The sequence below is a fragment of the Phasianus colchicus genome, chromosome 7 (genome assembly GCF_987193195.1).
Source record: "Phasianus colchicus chromosome 7, bPhaCol1.hap1.1, whole genome shotgun sequence".
In the NCBI taxonomy this organism is placed as follows: domain Eukaryota; kingdom Metazoa; phylum Chordata; class Aves; order Galliformes; family Phasianidae; genus Phasianus; species Phasianus colchicus.
In genome coordinates this window covers 35,256,578-35,276,244 of record NC_143442.1, presented here as the reverse complement: position 1 = coordinate 35,276,244, position 19,667 = coordinate 35,256,578, and the positions used below count along the sequence as shown (strand labels likewise).

The 19,667-nt window shown below is 47.4% G+C and overlaps 1 long non-coding RNA gene across 4 annotated transcripts in view; it reads right to left on the bottom strand.

The window, feature by feature from the left end:
• Window positions 1-19,667, bottom strand: part of LOC116236034 (uncharacterized) — a 39,592-nt gene extending 19,925 nt beyond the window's left edge. For 2 of the 4 annotated variants that reach the window (XR_016468497.1, XR_016468498.1), the window contains exon 1: window positions 19,559-19,647. This is a non-coding gene — a long non-coding RNA (uncharacterized LOC116236034). Of the gene's footprint in view, window positions 1-19,558 lie in introns of all 4 variants that reach the window. The other 2 variants (XR_016468499.1, XR_004168472.2) reach the window with 2 other exon arrangements.

Here is a 19,667-nt window from a genome sequence, read left to right as displayed (position 1 = left end):
CCTAGAGCCAGGCACTTCTCTGGGAAACAGAAGGGCTGTGGGCATCCTCCTGTGAGGCAGTAATTCATACTAGCCTTTGTGCTCACTCCATTTGCTAGATAATTGTTTCTGGCTACCAGCAGTAATATCATAAAGCATCAGCAAAAGGTCATACCTGGGAGAGCCCCAGCACAGGCACAGACAGCTCGTGGAACTGGCAGCTCTCTGCAAACAGTGGTTTCACTTTCTCCTTGCTTCCAGCACTGCCTAGAGCCCTCCACAGGGCACTTTCCAAGTGGGTCATGAACTGATCTGGATTCATTCTCACAGATTTACAAGTTAGCAAAATACCCCCCTCTCTACCCTAAGAGTATTTTATACTCATGGCAGTCTGTGCCCATATTGTAGGAAGGGAAATAAAGCAAAGCAACAAATGGATGCTAACTATTCTGACGCAAAGGCAAGCTAGCATCAATATGTGACTTCAGATTTATCCTCTCCTGTAAGCCCAGTGTTGGCTGGTCCTTGCTCCCTCCCCGTGTTCCTGTCATAGTGCAGGGATAGCTCCTGAAATAGCTTCTTCTATTCCAAAGGATTCAAGTCATTGGTATTCTGTGAGAAGAGCTCACACGTGGAGAGCTATCCTGCCAGAGCTGTTCCAGTTGATTTCCTCATGGAGCTGAAACCTTTCCTATAAAACCGTCAGCCGCAAATTGTTTCCTGAGCGATCAGCCAGGGTTTGTCCCCTTCTTTCTTTACTATTCCAAACTCATTTCATTTCCTTTTACTTCCCTTCCTTCAGATCTGCATTACTGCAGACTACTGTTAATAAGATTTATAGCTAAATATTATATGGAGTACAGATAATATAATATGCACTTGCTGGTCCGGTTGGAAAAGCAAACAGCTTCTCTCATCACTCTGCTTTCAGCTCAGCTACCTTAATTGCCTGTGACATACTGTGCAGAGGGTAAATATTTGGTCCTGGCACCGAAGCTTGAAGGCTCCCCTCCTGTTCACTGTGCTCAGACACGGTGCTGCAGCCACAATTGGGATCTCAGCAGCACTGGGAGGATGCCCTCATCTACACTGGGCAACTGCAGTGAACAGGTTCACCCTGAGTTGGGTCATTCTTGAGCAGGGTAAGGGGAAAAAAAGGAGGAAAGTGGCTCTGTAGGAAACTGGAATCACAGAAATAGAGTAAGTTAGTTTGAAAGGACTTCTGGAGGGCAGTGGTCCAACCCTCTGCTCAAAGCAGGTCCAGCAAGGACTTTTGCTCAGGGCTGTGTTCAACTGAGGTTTGAGTACCTTGAAGGATGAACTCAATTTATGGGAAGATGCTTCATTTCAGGCAGGATTTTCATGCTTTACCTAACTCTGCAAAAACAGAAGAGATTGAGAGCTTGTCCAGGAGAGAAGTCAGTATATTAAAACTAAGACATGCTATGCCTCCAGCCAAGAAAGGGCAAAAGATAGGAAAAATGACTTTTCCAAAAGCAATTATGCAGCTTAGTGATTGAATAAAGGAGACAGCTGAAGTTAAATTCATGCTATGGACCCTCTGGCAACAGACCTTTTATGGGGTTCTGTGCTGGACAAGGAGCAAGAGAAGCTAGAGTTTTATGTACTCCAGTGACCCAACCAAAATGGCCACAGCAGGAGAAAATGTCACATTGCAAAGAGCACAAGAAATTTAGTGTGTGGCTTGCAAACAGCCAATTCCTACAGCTGGAAGAAGCCTGATGTCTTTCCCTCCAGCTGGGTTGTGAGCTCTGTGTGGCAGCAAAGGGCCTTCCTATTGGAACCCCTGAGGAAGTAGGGGTTAGCAAATAATGTAGCAGAAACCTTACAAAGAGATGCAGTCGTCCTGTTAATGCTCCCCATCACTGTGTCGATGCCCTTTGTGCTGTGTCACAGGCAGCCTGCTTTCCCTTGGTGGTGCAGGCAGGGATAACAGTCCTCATGCTGTTTGGGCTGTCTTGAGTTTACCCAGAACACCAGTCAGATGCCCTGGCTTGTTTCTACTTGTCTCTAAATCACAACAGAATTTCCCAACGTGTCAGTTTATGTGGCTCCTATTTGGTGTCCACCTCCAGGCTTCCTCTGGAACTTCTTGTTGAAGTGTCCTGTGCCCTTTCTTGTCTCATCCAGAACTCATCTCCATCTCTGACTGTGCATGCAGCCCCTGAGTGGGCTTGGGGCAGACTGAAGGACACCACAGGAGAGGCACTATCTGGCAGGTGAACCCGGCACATTCACATGGACTTGAGAAAGAAGACCACAAGAGAGCTCATTTGGAGTCAACCTGGACAGAAACCAAGTCAGTGGTGTTGAATCCCCTCCTCCTTCAAAACAAAATTATAATATTCTGTATAGTTGTATAAAAGCTATATTTTTTCCATCCAATTCCGTAGGAATTACTGAAAAAAAAATATATATATTCTGTAGAAAACCTTTTACTCCCTTCAGACTCCATCAATCCACGCCATGTTTACTGTCCGTCATCCCACTATCCTGAAGGCTTTCATGACCTGATCACCTGCACCTGTTAACGGAATAAGCTTTAATTACGGCTGTGTTTATGCTTAATAAGTTGGAAAGCACAGAGGCACCAGTGTGTAGGAGAGCCCCTGCTTTCCTGCACATGGGCCATGCCAAGGGGTCTTGCTTCGCTGAGCTGCAGATTGCCTGGCTCCTCAAAGCGTGGCGATAAATCATGATAACTGGGGCCATGCTGCACGGGAGCGTGGTGAAAGAAAGGAGAAGAAAGGAGAAGAGCCCTTCCTTTAGTGCCAGGTCTCCCTGGCAACATCTGTGTGAAGCAACAAAAGAAAACCAGTGCCAAAATGTAAGTTGAGAAACTGCCCAAATCTCTAATCGCTAAGCAGAGCGTAGCGAGAAGTCCGTCCTTTGACAGGAAATGTACATAACCAAGAATGAAGTGCAACAAAAGCAAATACAAGGCAGCTCTGTTGTGCATCCTGGAAGTTCCCCTTTCACTGGCTGCTCTGAGCCCACAGGCAAGTAGCAGAGTGCGGAGAGGGAGATGGAGGCCACGTATGAATTCTCTTTAGGAAAATGACAAGGTGTCTTGTGCTCTCCTTGCTGCAAGCACTTGAAGCAAAGAAGTGCTTGGGGTTCCTGCAACAAGGAAGCAGAGAGCTTTGGCCTGCCAGCCAGTAAAACGTGGTCACAGTGCTCCAAGCAGCCAGTCTGCAATGCGGCGCGACAGAGGGATGACTCTGTGGCAGCCCAGACTCTTGATGAGATCGTGCAGAGTGCTATGTGGGCAGTTTTCCCTTTAATGGAGAGCACTCCCTTGGAACAAGCGCTTGGCACCAGATGAGTGAGGAATGAGATGGCTCTAATCCCATAATTTAATTAGAGCTGCGTGGAGCTGCCTAATGTAATGGCCATTTCCCGAGCTGGCCACAGGGCTGGCTGGCTGGCTGCTCCCCAGGCTGGCAACCTGGCCCTCCTGCTCCTGATCTGCCACAGATGGGCAGTTTGGTGTTCTTTCACCCTATAGGTTTGTCCTATTTATGTTATTTCTTTGGGCAACTCCCCTTGCACTGAAATCCCAGTGCCTTCAGAGACCTGATGGCTGTCCCTGTCATAGATAAGCAGCCATCTGTAATGAAAAACAGGTTTGATATGCAGCTTTGCCCCAGACTGGAGCCAAACCAAAAGACATGTTGTTCTGGTGGTTGAAAAGAGCTCTCCTCATCTTATCGTGTCAGTCTGATTGTCCTGCACGCTCCCTAGCTCTGTGCAGAAATGACAGGGCATGGAAACCATAAAGCAGTGTATTGGGGTGCAGAATTTTCAGCTCAGGAGGTTCTCAGCACGCATCCACTGCAGTGGTCAGAGCTCCCAGCTGCCAGCTGCTTTGCTTGCTGTTGCCCTGGCTGAGTCCTTGTCCCCTTCCTGGGGGAAGCATGAAGGCTAAGCGTGCTCTGAGATCTGTCTGGGATTGGCCCAGCATGAGGTTTTGATCGGAGCCTTTCCAGCCTGATCCCAACCTAAGCACACCTGAACTCAGTCCCAGCAGTCTCTCAGGGCTCAGTCAGCCACAAAGCTCCACTGGTGCAAACAAATTTCTGCACAGCGAGCAGCAAGAGCCCGGGCTAGCCAACAGCAACATGCCTAATTAACAATAATTGGCTCTCTGCCATGTATCTCCCAGGGCCAAGCCTGCACCCACCCCAGTAATTGCTGCCCCATTATATTTTCCTGATGCTCCATGGTGAAAGGGAGCTTTGTAAGGGAGTTCTGAGAGAGTCTGGGATGCACAAAGTCCTGATGCAGGGAGAAAGGCAGGCTGGGGGGCATCCTGCTCTGTTCCCCAGTGCTTCAGCAAGAACTCACAGCCCAGAGGGAGAAGTCCTGACATCCCACTAGGCATCCTGGCCACGTGGAGATCCCACTTGTGAGTGCCCATCTTCCCAGCCCATTGTCACAGCCCCAGGCAGAAGAGCCCCAGGTACAGCTGCTCCAGGGCAAACACCAATAGGCAAACACACCAAATAAATGGGTACACAGCTGCTTTACTACTGCAGAACTGGCTGCAAAGGCAGACCTCCCTGGCAGTGGGGGGTAACTCAGAGACAGGAGGATGCAGACATGGGCAGACATGCATCTCCCCAAACCTTGTAGTCCAAGCTGCTGCCTGGCCTGCCCAGTGCATCTGTGGGAAACCACCTCAAAATATTTACTCTCTCATAGGCAGTCCTAAGCAAGGAAAGAATCTAATGATGTCCTGTTGCTCAGAAGTAACCCAGGCCTCGCTGACTTGGTCTGTAAAGCATCAGGCAAGATTCTTCCCACAACTTTCTTTTTTTTTTTTTTTTACAATTGCACGTGCAGTTACACCCAGCAGATGCAGAAGATCAGCAGGGAGTTCTCAGCTTCAAAATCCCCAGACTGACCCTGAAAGTAAGTTCTGTTCCCAAAAACAGCTTCTGCTTCCTCCAACCATACATGTGCTGCAGCACTTCTGCCTTTCCTAGCAGAGCCATTCTGCCCAAACCCATCTGCTAATCCTTCCAGCACTACTGGACACTGCAGGTGTTGTCACACCTCTGGGTCCAGGTGACCAACAATACTTCCAGCTCAGACATGGCACAGATGGACTTCATTACTCCTTGCTTTGAACAGCTTTCTTCCTGTCCTTAAGGAAGAAAGGGGTGGGCAGGTAAAGGGGATGCTGACCTGCCTGCAGGCTCCTGCTCGTCCTTGCCCCCACCTTGCCTTCACAAAGAGTTGTGCTCCAGGCATGCATGGACCTCCCTGGCACAGCTCACCATGCCCAGGGCAAAGGGCTGCCCTGTGTCTGCTTTTGAGGAAGTCTGAGGGCACTTAGTGGAACTTGGTGTTTGCATCTGAGCATTGTCCTCTGCTGGTGATGGGAACCAAGCATCCCTCCCTGTGTGCTGGGTGTGCGGTGAGGCTCGCTGCTGAAGGCCAGCAAACACTCTAGTCACCCGCAGCAGGCATGAGATGGGCCTGAGCTCACGTTCAGTCATTCAGCATCTATGCCTAGGGAAGTGATTGCTGCAATCACGCCGTGCCTTTTGAGCATGCACTGCCCTTGTAATTATATAAGGGAAGCTGTCGAGAGAGAAAGGAAAAATTCACCAGTAAAACAAAAGGCATTTCTAAGCAATGATTAGTTTCCCACAACTCCACTGCCATCAAGTCTGCAAAAAATTTGGAACATCCCACTCCTATTTCATCTTAAGCAGTTTCTGGAGTTAAACAACTGCTTTTGGGAGAGCTACAGCACTATCTTCCTCCAGCAGGAAACACTGCATTTCTTCTTTCCTTTTCTGCATGAAGGTCAACATAAAGGTTTCTGGTAGCACTGGGGAGGTATTCACATCTTGCCACACATCCAGTAATCCCTTCCAGTCTGAGGGAGAAGTGTAGGGGTATCATTACATTTGAGTCATCAGTATCATGGCCAACAAGATAGCCATCTTCCTCCTCCACCGTGTCTGACCTCAGGATAGGCAGCAGCCAAGTCTGCTCTCTAAGGATGACTAAATCTGATGGTCCAGCACTTAATCTGGCTTTCATCAACCCAGGAATGCCCCTACACTGTGTATCTTCTCCAAATAAAGGATCTAAGTTGGTTTTTGCCAGTACACCTTACTCAAAATCAAAGTCAGTCACCCAGGAATAGTGTTATCACAGTGATACCCATGTAAAAATAGAATGATAGAATCATCTAGTTTGGAAAAGACCTTCAAAGATCACAAAGGCCAACTGTCAACTTGACCTGCTGAGATGCATCACTAAACTATGTCCCTCCATACCAAGTCCACATGTCTCTTATGTACATACATCCCAGGATTCATCTCATTTTACGCCATTGCAACTTTCCTATAGAGACAAGTTTATGTTTTTATCTTGACTGTCTCTCTCCCACCCTGGAAAGTTACACTGTGTTGCTCCACAAAGATGCTGTTAAGATGAAACATTATAGCAATGTAATTAAACCAGAGACAGATAGAGATAGCCCTAAATTAAGGTTCCCAACAGCAATTCCCCTCATCAGTGGGCAAAAGGAAACACATACCACAATTTTCAATGGTCTTTGTGCTAAAATGTCTTCTCTGAGCGGATGTAAATGCAATTTAATTGACAGTAAGAAACCAGCCAAGTAATGATCTACAGGAAAAAAAATAAGAATACAGGTGCTCTGCCACAAGTTTCATAATAATCTCAGCCCTTGGTGAGTTGCTTCAGGTTAGTAATGAACAAGCTTTGCCATAAAGAGAAGATGGTGGTTAAAACCCTGTAAGTTTGTCTGTTGACAAAGAAAAATATCTAGCACAAGCTTGATGTGATAGATGGAGCAACTGACCATAAACAGAAAACAGTAAGGAAAATAGCATCCACTACACATTCAGCTTGAATAGCAACTTGGCCTTATTGACCACAGACTCAAACCCTTCTGGCTGCATGGCATACCTTCAAAGCAAGCTAGCTGTGGCTGCATTTCATATGTGCATAAATATGGCACTTGGGAAGTGAAGCTGGTAAAAAATTAGTTTTGGTGGGAATTAGACTGAGCTGCTCTTCAGCTACCAGACTGTGGTCTTGGAATACAGCCATGAAGTCACTTCCTAATGGCTACTGAAGAGCTGGAAGGTTGGAGAGGTTTTGGATCTGAAAGGGTAAGAGGCCTTGCAGGCCAGACTGCTCAGTGGCCTGAAAGAACCTTTGCATGAATAGGGAGCAATAGATTTTGGGTATATATGGACTAGGAAGTGCAGAATGAATGTGGGCAGGTCAGGATCAGCCCACAGAAGGCCAGCAAGCTCTCACTCTGTAGCCTGCACTGAAAAAGGAAGATGCTTAAGTTAGACTTAGCAAGAAGTTTCTACATGCATGACTGAAGAAAGAGGTTCCTGCCTTGTGACAGGACTCCAAGTGACTCAGTTGTGGTGGGTGGGGGCATGAGAGGGAAGGGGATGTGGTTAGGGAAGAGCATGAGTCACCAAGGAAGCACATTTGTTGATAACAGCTGGATAAACTCAAGGCAGAGACATGAGGTCTGCTCAGGAGTAAATTCAAGCTGTGCTGGAAGCCAAAAGCCAGGAGACAGCAACTCTGAGGGCTAGAGCACCAGAGTAAGTGCCTGGCAGAGGCTCTTCCTGCTCTGCATCTCAGCAAGGTTTGCAGGATGAAAATCTTGCAACAGACAAGGTGCAAAAGTGATGCTGGCCAAGTTCTAGAGTCTCAGGTGTTGTGATTTCAGCAGTTGCTCCAGCTTGGAGTCAGCTCTGTTCACACAGATCAGTTGGGTGCTCTCCATTATTATCTTGCAACCTCAGGTCATTGGTGGCACACTTTTGTCCAGTCCCACTGCACACAAGCCCTACACACTTCCTTTGGGAGGTTCAGTTTCCTACAAGCCTTCTGTGCACTCTCTTGGATAAGAATCACGAGCACACCCAAGACATGGGGACAGTACAAGCTAACTTGAAGTCTGCTACTGCCCCCAATCCTCAACTGCTCTCAAAAGTTCAGCTAAGTCTGAAGTGGACTCAAACAGTTTCCAATAGCACTAAAGAAAATGGTGATGAGGGAAGATTTGGTACAGTTCATTGGTCAGTGCTGGAAGTATCAAGAGAGAAATAGCATAAAGAAGAGAAAAAATGCACAGGTGATTCACCCTCACCCCTGCTAAGCTCACCATGTATACAGCCCTATAGGTCAGAGTGGATCCTTTATCATTATGGGGAAAGGAATAACCACCTTTACCTACATAGGATGTGAGTGACAGGTCTTCCCAAAGCACCACATAGTCCCTTGTGTGCATCAGCCCAAGTTTCTCTATAATTCACTTCTGAAGTTTCAGGTCTCCCTGCTACATTCCCACCTTTTCTGCCAAGCCAGAAAAGCAGCCCAAGAGGGGGGGATGGGGATGGTGAAAGTTTTGCATTGAAAGTCACTAGAAATAGAGGCGGATTTGGAGACATTATTTCTCCATATTTATGCGTGTCAGGGTATTCACTGAGATGAGTTCTCAAACAGAGACTGGAAAAGTAATTTACACATTTTACACATTTTAAGTCGTTTAAATCACTTTACATGATTTGCATGTTTTACAGTGGCTTATTGCAAAAAGAGCATGGGAAATATGCTGGCAGGGCTGATCAGTGCAGCCAGCAGCCCAGGCCTCTCCCACCTGACAGGACCAGGCCTCCCCTCCCACCCTCAGCCACCACCTGGCTCCCAGCTCTCAGCATCCCCTGAACATGCCTAAAATCTCCCTACAACACCCCCTGCACACCCCGAAGCCCTGTCTAAGCCTGTCCTTTTAGCTGGCTTTGCTCCCATTTCCTGCCTCCCCAGTAAATATTTAGAGGCTGAGACTCATTGTTTTGGCCAGTTTGAAACATGAGCCGGTTGTTGCTGACTAACAAAAAATGTGTCACGGTCACAAGCTTGCTTTGGTGCAGCTGTCACCGCTGTGACCCTTTCCCTGCAGGAAAATGGGAGAGAAGCTGGGCCAGCGTGGCACAACAGGCAGGCAAAGCAAGCATTGGGCAAGAGATGAACATCTGAAACATCAGTTGTGTTCCTCCGTGCCCTTGCAGTCCTTAATGCAGACAGAGATCAGTCCTGCCCACAGCTCTGCCACATGCTGGGACCATTGGTGTCTTGCTGACTGCAGCAGCTTATCAGGGCCTCGAGAAAGGCTTGCTGATAAGACAGATTGGAGCAGGGCCATAATGGGTTATCACGTGCAGGAAAGAGCTTCCCTCCACATGGGCAGGACCAGGAGAAGGCCGAGGGTGTCCATCAGGGACATCAGGGACAGGGAGGTCAGCCTCTTTGCAGTCACTTTCTGTATAACCCACGTTATTTCTGAATAATAAAGCCTCTCAGAGTGGAGCTGCTAAGGAAGGGAAGCATCATTCTTATGAAGGGTCCACATGTTTGTTCTGAAATTGCCTATAAAAGCTGCTGAGGGCAGTTTGTGGAGCGTGTGAGCTTGAACTCAAGGGCACAGCTGTGCAGAGAACACACATTGCAGCCATCCCTCCATCATCCTGTCCCAGGAGGAAAGCACACAGAGCAGGGAAAAGGGGTTAAGAACAAGCACGCTTGGAGATGCAGCTCCCCAGTAAATCAATATCCACTGCAGGTGTGCATGGGCACACATCGAAAGTTCAGCTTAGGCAAAGGAGTCTTGATTACTCTGAAGAATAATGACGTTAAATGGAACGCGCTGGGGGTGAATTGCTTTATGTCAAGCCTTTATTTGCCAATATGTGCTATAAATGAATATTTCATTATGTTAACCAACCTCAGAGGAAAAAGAGATTTACGTTACAGCCTTTGAACTGGATACACTCTCTGGTGCCTGCATATTGTGAAAAATAGATCCCCCCTCTAACCACTGAGAGGCATTGAGAACCACCACCCTTCTCTGTGGGCTCTCAGCAAGAGTTCGCTTAGTTTTACTGAAAAAAATACCTTTCTTTATAGATTTATTAGATAGTGCCTGCCCGCAAGCATTCTGCAAACACATCAAGGATGTCTTTGCTTGCCAGTGTCATCCTTGATTGTTGCAGTTGAGGTCTGGGGGCTAAATACAAAGCTGTGAAGATGTGCTGCAGAGTAGTGACAATTAGGATGTCCTGTTCAGGGCAGAACAGCCTCCTGGGAAGATAAGACTTCCTCTGTATGTTAAGTCCAGAGAACTCATTGCATCTGCACTCAGGACTTGGCACCTGGAGGGAGCCCAGTGCCAGGGCACGTCCTGGGCAAGGCTCAGGAAGTCCCATGGGGCAGAGGGACTTGTGAAGCTGCAATTACACAGTTCTCAAGTAAGATACCTGCTGAGAGTGCACTTCTTACCCTGCTCCTATCCACTCCCTCCTAAGGGCAACAAGAGCAATACTGCTGAGCAGCCCCAGGCCCAACCCTCCTCTGGAGAGCAACTCAACTGGTGCAGTGCTGGTGGGATGTTAGACTACAGAGGTGCTTGCTTCTGGCACTGGGAGCACTCATAGGAAGGGTTACATGAGTTAGGCACTCCAGTATCAAACAGATCTGCAAAAACCATGGGGAGATCATTTCCTTGCCTAGATAGCTTTAATGGTGTTCCTGTGTGGTAAGCTGGGAAGGCAGCTAACAGAGAATTTACAGGTTTAGGGAGGCTGAAAATGGAGCCAGCTAAGATGGTTAGAGATATACATGCACACAGGCGAGTACACGCATGCTGGCAGAGATGCTACATTGGTAAGGTGAGACCATTAGAATGCAATCTTCTGTTTCTTGCCAGTTTTCAGTCTGCCCTAGGCATGCCTTCACACTAAGAAGTTTTCCTGGGTGTGAATAGCTGTACATAGGTATAGCACTTCCAGAGCAATATCTACGTCCTCAGTAAGAGGACAGGAAAGAGAATACATTCATTCTAAGCATAAATATTATACATATAAAGCAAAAGTAGGTCCAAATGACTGGATGAAAAATCATTAGAGAATGTCTATTTGGTTCAAGAACGTCTTAAATATCACGAGTGGCTGCTGTGTTCCTATCCATTCAATATATATGGCAGTAGATGTCCGCCCCTGTGCAGGTTGTATGGTGACATTTTGTAGACGAGGTGCCAACAAAACACTGCCAAAGGGGTCAAGCCAGTGACATTGCTTACTCTCTTTTCTGGACACAGAGAAAAAGTGCACCATCTGCCAGAACTCCCATTCTCAGAAGTGATGCAATCACGAAATAGGCACCCATGGAGAAGGAAGATATGATATTAGAGAGATCTCTGTTTTTTTTCATTGAAATGCAAAGGAAGTTTGATGCACATTTCCATTCCAAGCAGAGCTCTGTGGTTGCTGAATAAACATCAGAGCAATTTGCTAACGAATGCCCTAGTTACTGGTGTCTGGACAAATTGAGGTGAAACGGACATCAGGGGTCACCAAGGTGCCTGTTGTCATGGAGTGAAGACAACAGATCCTTCTTCGTAGTTACATCAAGTTACCCCTTGGGATGGGACTGAATATTTATCCAGAAACTCCCTCCTTCCCACACAGCTCTGAACCACAGTGAGATCCCAGCTCATGCCTGATCCATATCCAGTCCACGTTCACCTGTCCCGAGTCATGCCATCCTAATGTGTGGACCTTTCCCTCTCAATGATATCCCAAGAGAGGTGCAAGTGAGGGACAGAACTGTACCCAAATGGAGCCCACTGTCCCTTTGTAGGACAGGCTCTCTACTCCCTATACTCTTCCTGAGCTATGGCCAACATGCTGGAGAAGGTCTTATCAAAGCCTCACACAGAGGCAGCAATACATCCCTCTCTGCAAAATACATCTCTCAGGATTGCATTAGTAACATCCGCCTGTGCCTATAGTTATCCTGCAATTAGTTACTATCCAACTTCCTCTTCCTCTAGTAATTATGAGCATCTAGCTAATGAGAGAAGTTTTTATTAATAGATCCGAATGCACCAGGAGTTACAGTATCTCATACTGCTTCTGCCACAGTCTCCAAGGTCTCTCCATCCTTCCTGAGTGACAATGAGATTCTTTTCCATGTTGGCAATGCTCTCAGCTATCTCATCTGCAGAAGTGATCCATTCACTCCTCCATGTGTGCTCAGCTCATTAACGAAGATATTAATGAAGACGGGTTCCAAAGCAAAGCCCCGAGCAGTGCTGTTTGCTTCTGAGCACATCCTGTTGACTCCCTTTTGAACCTCTTCCCACCCATTTTTGTAGTAATACTTGGGTTTGCCTACTTCATTAGAAAGAAAAAACACCCATCAATAAAAAGTAAGGAGTTCAGCTGAGCTGAGCTGGTCACACGATCACTTGCTCAAAATATTACTGTAGCTTTCCTTGACTAAAAGGGATCCTTCAATTTAAGCAGTCTGGTCAGTAGATCAGAGGAGCTAGAAACAAGGGGTTGGGTCCAGAACAGAGCATCTGGTCCTCAGTCTGAGGAGATGGGTGGAAGCAATTCCGTGTTGAACTATGTGTAGGAGTCAGTGATGCTTCTACATTAGCAGAAGAAAATTCTATACTAATTAGCTCTTTGCTTTTAGAAGATGAGCATGCAGATGGGTCTGTGGAAAGAAAATTAACGGGTCTTATTCCTTTGACACAGATGCCCAATGATACATCACTGTGTGAAGAACATCTCTGGCACAGCCAACATCACCTCACTGAAATTAGAATAGGTTCAAACCTACACTGAGTCTGAAGTGAACACTAAATCAAATCTGACCCACGTTGGTGATAGCAGTGATGAGCAATAACATGATTTACTGCTTTTAGGAAAACTGGACCTGTCTTGCATGGACAGGGTGGTCCTGTAAGGGAGAAAAGAAGCAGGATCTTGACCACTTGGACCAACAGCACTGATTTCAATAGAACCAGAATTCTCACTAACTCCTCACCTCAAAATGAAATAATGAAAACTAACTGAAACTAAGATATTTGACCACAAGTGCAGAGTGAAACCCGCAGGAACGTGGAGAACACTGCTAAATAAGCAGTTCAGTCTGGGAGTTCACACTGCCCTCCTATTGACAGAATACTGACCGTATGAGCAGTGCAGACATTCCTCGGGCAGGGGGCAGGGAGGGAAGCATGACTGAATACTGCAGGACTGTTAGATTTCAGACAGGACCAAGAAGTGCAAGAGCTTTCACATTCTTGCTAAGAGAACAACTCCCATGAACACGTTATGAGCAATGCATGCTATCACACTGCTGCCACACCAACAGCACTTACATACCCCAAAATGGTCACTGCTGAGTCCTTCAACAAGCATCTCTCACTGTTCTGTTCTGATTGCTCGCAGCTCTTGGCAGAAGCTTCTATCAGAGGTGCTAATTCAACATATTGCAGGCAAAGGAGAGATGATGACCCTTTAGAAATGCTCATTCTCCTTTTCCACAGCACTTTGCATAAGCTCTCTGGGATATATATGACTGCTTTGATCCACGCAAGTCTGATCTGACAGTGTGGATGAAAGATCAAGTGGCAGCAGAGCATCAGGTCTTCTGACAGTGCTGGCTGTGCTTGTGCCCATACCCATACAGGGTAAAACAAGCTTTATGAAATTGCTTCAGATGAGCACTTTCTCCCTCACACATCCCACAGCCTTGCAGCAAGCGTGCTTCTTGCTGTTGTGATTCAGTTACATTCCCTAATCTGTGAAGGTGCAGTAACTTGGTTGGCTTCCAGGCTCTGCCTAAAAGTACCTTGATGGCGAGTAACACTGGAAACAATCTCCTATCAAAATAATCCTATCATAATGATCTTATCAAAGACTGATGTCTCTCTTAGCCGTGTATGAAGCCTTACCAACCTGCATGCTTGTTGTTGGTATATCACAGCCACAGAAAGCACATGCTCCCTAAGTGCCTACTGTATGGAAAATTACTGCCTGAGTTACTGCTGAAAAGGTGTTTTTTTCCCCCAATCGCTGTGCTCAGACTGCACTTCAGAGACTCCCCTGGGCTAGGCACACAGTCTATAGACTCACTCATCTAGACCATCTCTTCTTAAGAGGCAATAGAGGAGAGTCAGAGTGGAGGGCTGAGTCCCAAAAGCCAGCATTTAAGGTGCCTCAGAGACAGAGAAACTACCTCTGCTTTACATCATGGTGGTGAGGCTGAACAGAGCTTAACTGAGCACTAAGGCAATGCTCAGGTCTGAAAGTTTGCCTCTGCAGTGCATTGTGAACAGGCAGCAATCAGACAGAGGAGGGCAATTCCAGTAGAACATTTCCAGCCTTGGCAGCTTTTCCCTTGGGTTTGATCCAAAGAGGCCATTTGAGTTCATGATACAGAGACTGCAGAGGTTGCACTTTACACAGTAGCTGTCTCACCTGGCATGGACTGTTGGAGTTTTGAAACATGCTCTTCCTCCCCAACCCGTTCTAACGCAAAGCTCCAGCACATAAGGAAATCTACTGTAAGTTCCTCATCCCAGACTCCATCATCAGAGCTTCCTATTGCAGTGCCAGCAGCCTAAAAGGATAACCCACCTTTCCATATGTATTTGCATAAAAACCACATCCACAAGCTGCTTGAGATTAATCCGGCTGATCTCCGCCGTCTGCCAGCTGTGGTTTTGGAAGCAGGTGTTCCCACTTGATTCTATGGCTTCAGGAGGTTGGACAGGCTCCCCTGCCATGATGGCAATGTTAGACAAAATATTTGGCAGGTCTCATCCCTAGCACAGCATGGGGAGTAGTACCCTGTGTGTCCCCCTGTCTGAGTTAATGGGGTCAGTCTACAGCTGGAGAACTGGCAAGCCTGGAAGTCAGTCCCTGTAAGCTTATCGCCAAGGGATGGGTGACAGTGAGAAGGAGGCAGCCCCTGTGCCCAGTGTTTTCACATGGCAGCCCCAGGCTCACTCTGAGCCCCTCAGGAAAGTTTGTTATCCTGCAGAGATCAGAGAAGTAGAGGAGAGGGAGGCAAGTGTAGAGCAAGAGGAGGAGGATGCCTTCTTGGTTTCTGCAGTTTCAGAGAGCTATGGACACTTAACCTAAACTTTTTTGTGAATGGGAGGCTTGCACCAGTTGTCCCACTTTTCACAGATTCACACAATGACATGGGCTGGAAGAGACCTTACTGCCCATCCAGTTCCAACCCCTGCCATCAGCTGGTTGCCTCCTGCCAGCTCAGGCTGCTCAGGGCCCATCCAGCCTTGCCTTGAACACCTCAGGGATGGGGCATCCACAATTCTTTGGGCAACCTGTGCCAGGGCTGCACCACTCCCTGGACTACAGGCTTTTATAAGTCTCTCCAACTGACATGTTTGATTTTACATGGGGAAAGCTTCTTTCTCCTTCATTAGCCCTTTCAGCATCTGCCCTGGCATGTTATCTGCCTCCAGCTGAGGAAGGAGACCACCATCAGCCTGGCAAAAGGTTTGGATACACAGAGGCCCGTGAGGGTGGGCAGGATGCCCTGTTAGCAGTTTGCACTTTCAACCAACTGCAGCAGTCATAGAATATGGAAGGACCCATAAGGATCACAGAGTCCAACTCCCAGACTTGAAATGGCCCTAAGTAGATGGCCCTACATAATGTTGCAGCTATTCCTCAAGCACAGGAGAGCCACTTGCATCAGCTCCAGCTGCTAGAATTGATCCAGGAATTTCCCTACACCTGATTCTATGGCTGCCACAGCCCTACAGCAGAGGTATGTGGGGATCCTGGCTGCCACCTGCACTCTGCTGCCCACACCCTGTGCTGTCCCCAGTAGCTCACAATGCATCTCTGACCTCTCAGGGCTTTTTCCCTTATCTAGCAGAGTTGTTTCTATGGCAACAGAGACGGTTTGCATTTTTAAATGCTTCCACGAGGACATCCATTAGAGAGCATGATAACTGGGAGAACAGAGGGATGCGACAGCACCCTGCCCATGTGGGGCTGAACAATGGCTTCAGCACAGGGCAAGCAGCTCTGCAGCAAGCCCAGGTGTCCATCATTCAGAGCAAAGCTGGAGTATGAGTGCCTCTTTTCGTGTCACAGAATCACAGAATCACAGAATGGCCAGGGTTGGAAATGACCCCAAGTGAATCTCCAACCCCCTGCCACATGCAGTGTCCTTTCTGCAGAGAGCCCTGCTTGCACATGGAAAGAAGATCCAGAGAGGAAAGCTGCATTGCTGGCAGCTTATCACAGTCGGAGTTAAAAACAACCAGTTTCAAGCTTTTGGTTGATTTTTTTTTTTTTTCTTTTTCTTTCCAGAAGATACTAAAATTGAATCCTCTGTTCTCATTTAAATGGACAAGGACATTCAGGCAGCATTCGCCAAGTTTCCTTCCCAAAAGAGTCTCAGAGAAAGTCCTGTAAGGGATAATTAACCGGCTAACTAACAGGCAGGAAGCAAGGATAAAAATAAGTGGAATATTTCCAGCATGGAAGACGATTATCTGCAAGATCTATTCTTGTGATGGCACCATCCATTACACAGTTATTCACAGGAGGACTATCGAAGCGTTGTGTTTGGATGCCTGGCTGCTGCCACAGAAGGCAGCCCCAAAATCCAATGCACCTTCTGCTGGGGGTGGGCTTGTCCTAGCTGCTGCTTGCCTGGGGACATCTGGAATGCTCTAGGAGGTGGCTTCTAGAAACAGGCTCTGCGAGCATCTACCCAGCAGGACAGAAAACGAAGCTGTTGCTATGGAATTCCAGCGTTTGAGTTTTCAGGGAGGCTCTGTGCTTTAGGAAAGGGAGGATCCAATTCACAGAAGATATGTGGCCAGAGGCTATAGAGAAAAGCAACATGGATTTCAAGCAGCTCCTACTAGCAAAGAACACCTGGAGCAGAGCAGCGAGTTTGGAAGGTTGGTCACATTAATAACACATCTGCAAAGCACAGGCACCAGCATGCCCCTGTGACAACTGCCTGCATAGCCTTTGGCTTTGCATCATCTGTTTCCATCCAAAGAAACCACACAGGAACTGAATTATGGATTCTTAATGATGGATGGCAAGGGTGGGGCAAGGGGTAGAAGGGATGGGCCCTCCCTGCTTTGCCCTCCCAGCTCTGAACAAGGAACCCACCATCTGTTGGGAGACAAAGGGTTATGTTTGTGCTGACTGCAACCTGATCTCTCCCGAGAAACAAAACTCACTCCATCATCTGCAAGACAGAGGTGGCAGTGAAGGTCTCCCTTCCTCCACTGAGCACAGGACAGAAAGCTCGAGGGAAAACATATTGATGGAGATCTCAGCTGTGTGAAATGCATGCTCAGGTGGGACAGGGAACTCAGACAGCACCCCAACCTGTATGGGGGATCAATGGGGCTCTGAGCTGTAGGAATACTGAGGAATACTGCATTCTGTGCCTCATCCTGGCAAGGAAACACTCCTTTGGGCATTGCTTGGATCATCACTACGGTCTGTCTGGGACTGTCGCCCAAAAACCTGGCACTGCAATTATGTCCAGATTTCACAAAGATCTGAGCATGGACATGACCAAAGCCATCCCTGCTGCCCCACCAACAAGCCTTGGGAGAAGATCTCACTTTTGCTGCATGCCACTGGCAGGGCTGACCTCCTGTGACCTCAGCTACCAGACTTGTTTGGCATTCCTTCTTCCTCCCTTCTGTTTGTTTAGTTGGTGTAGTGCTTGCTTATATGCACAGAAATCACCTGGAGTCAGGATGTGATGCAAAAGAAACAACCCCTAGCACCCACAACAAATTATATCAGTATCACTTATATCAACATCAATAAAAAAACAGGGAAAGATAAACTGATTGGTGTGGTCTTGAATAAATCATAGAACCACAGAATATCTCAAGTTGGAAGGGACCCATCAGGATCATTGAGTCCAGCTCCTGGTTCCACACAGCACCATCCTAAAATCAAACTGCATGCCTGAGAGCATTTTCTTCCATAATCACAGAATCACAGAATTGTAGGGGTTGGAAGGGACCTCCAGAGATCATCGAGTCCAACCCCCCTGCCAAAGCAGGATCCCTACAGAATAGACTCCCCACTCCTGTATGGGAATCAGAAAACTCAACAGTGCACTGCTGACAGGAGAAAAGTCAGGGATGACCAGGGAATAAATGCTACAATATCCAGTAGCCTGAACAGGCATATTTTTGTGCTCTTCAGGTGATATTCAGATGTCCCTTCAGATGAGCAGACAGATCGTCTGCTCTTTCTTTCCACCATATACAGCATGTACTGGCAGCACAATTTACACTTGCAGTGTTCTGCCCTACGCCTTTGAAGAGCCTTGCCAATCCACAGCACAGAAGGACATAAACATGCAGACACAAGGACACCTCATGCTCTAGCCACCAAACTGCTTATTGCAGTTCTCTCTTGGCTTTAACCATACCTCACTGGGGACAATTTAAGAGAGAAAACTTGCCCAATATATCTCCAGCTGGGTCTCCCCTGCAGTTTGCTTGGGGGCTCCCCTATAATTACCAATACCACTAATGAATAGGTCAACAGCACAGAAAGCCACTGGGTCCTACCAGAAAGGTTGTTTTTTTGCTGGCAAACCCTGCTAGACTGTGCCTGGCTGCTGTCAGAAATGCATTTTCTTTGTGGTGATGCCACCAGAAATCCCAGAGCCATCTCTCCCCTCAGGTCCCTGCTCTGTCACCCTGGGTTTGGATTAAGAAGCTGGTGGGTTTCCTGCTCCCATGGCTTCAGGGCAGAGGAGATACCCAGGGACTGTGAAAACAGAAAGGACAGCACAGCACCTTGGTGAGATCACAGCCGAGCTGTGATGTGTTGAATTGAAGCCCTGCCTTAGGTGTGACAGCAGACCAGATGACAAGCAAAGGCCATAGAAGAAGAGCACACTGAATGGAATATTAGCAATGCTAGGTTTTGGTTAAGGAAGAGACCTGGCAGGGGGAAAAGAAATCTTCCTCACCAGTGAAATCCCACTTAACGCCGATAAGTGAAATCCTTCACAAAGCCCTGAAAATTCCCACCCTGCAAACTGGTGCCCCACTCTGCTGCAAAGCTCCACATCTTCCCTCCACCCACCCACCAGCTGTCTCCCTGCTACAGATACATCCTTCCTCACGCCTGCAGCACAGAACGAATGTGCTTCTTGCAAAAGAGCTTCCCCCAAACACCTTTCTCATTTCAAGCTAAGAAATGATCTCTGAGGATCAACCACTTGCAAAGCTTACTCCTTCCCTGACCTTTAGTCCTCCGGGCTCCTATTTTTTCTCATTCCCTGAGCAGACTGCATGGAGATGTAACTGAGCAAGCTAAGTTTCTGTACTCGTTGGTGCCCCTCATGCCAGTGGGGTTAGTGGAAGTGCAGGGGTTAAGCTTGTCTAGCTAGTGGGAGCACTGGGCACAAAATTACTCATTAAATAAAGCAGAATACCCTTACATTTTCTTTCTTGGTGCTGCCCAGCCTTGCTAGGTGACTGTATGCCATGTATGACTGTGCAATTGGCATCAAGCTGCCACCTACCAGCCTGGTGAGCACTACCCCACTCACTGGGCTTAAAACTCCTGCAGGGAATTTCATTTGGAAATAAATGCAATCTGGGATTGCTGCCTTTATCTCACCTCAGGTTTTACTATCTTACCCACGTCTGCATTAACTCTGTCAACGTTTAGGCTCATCAGATGCAGATCTTCAAGACTCGGATCCAAACGGGAACCTGGTGACAGCACCTTAAGTATGGTCTCAAAATT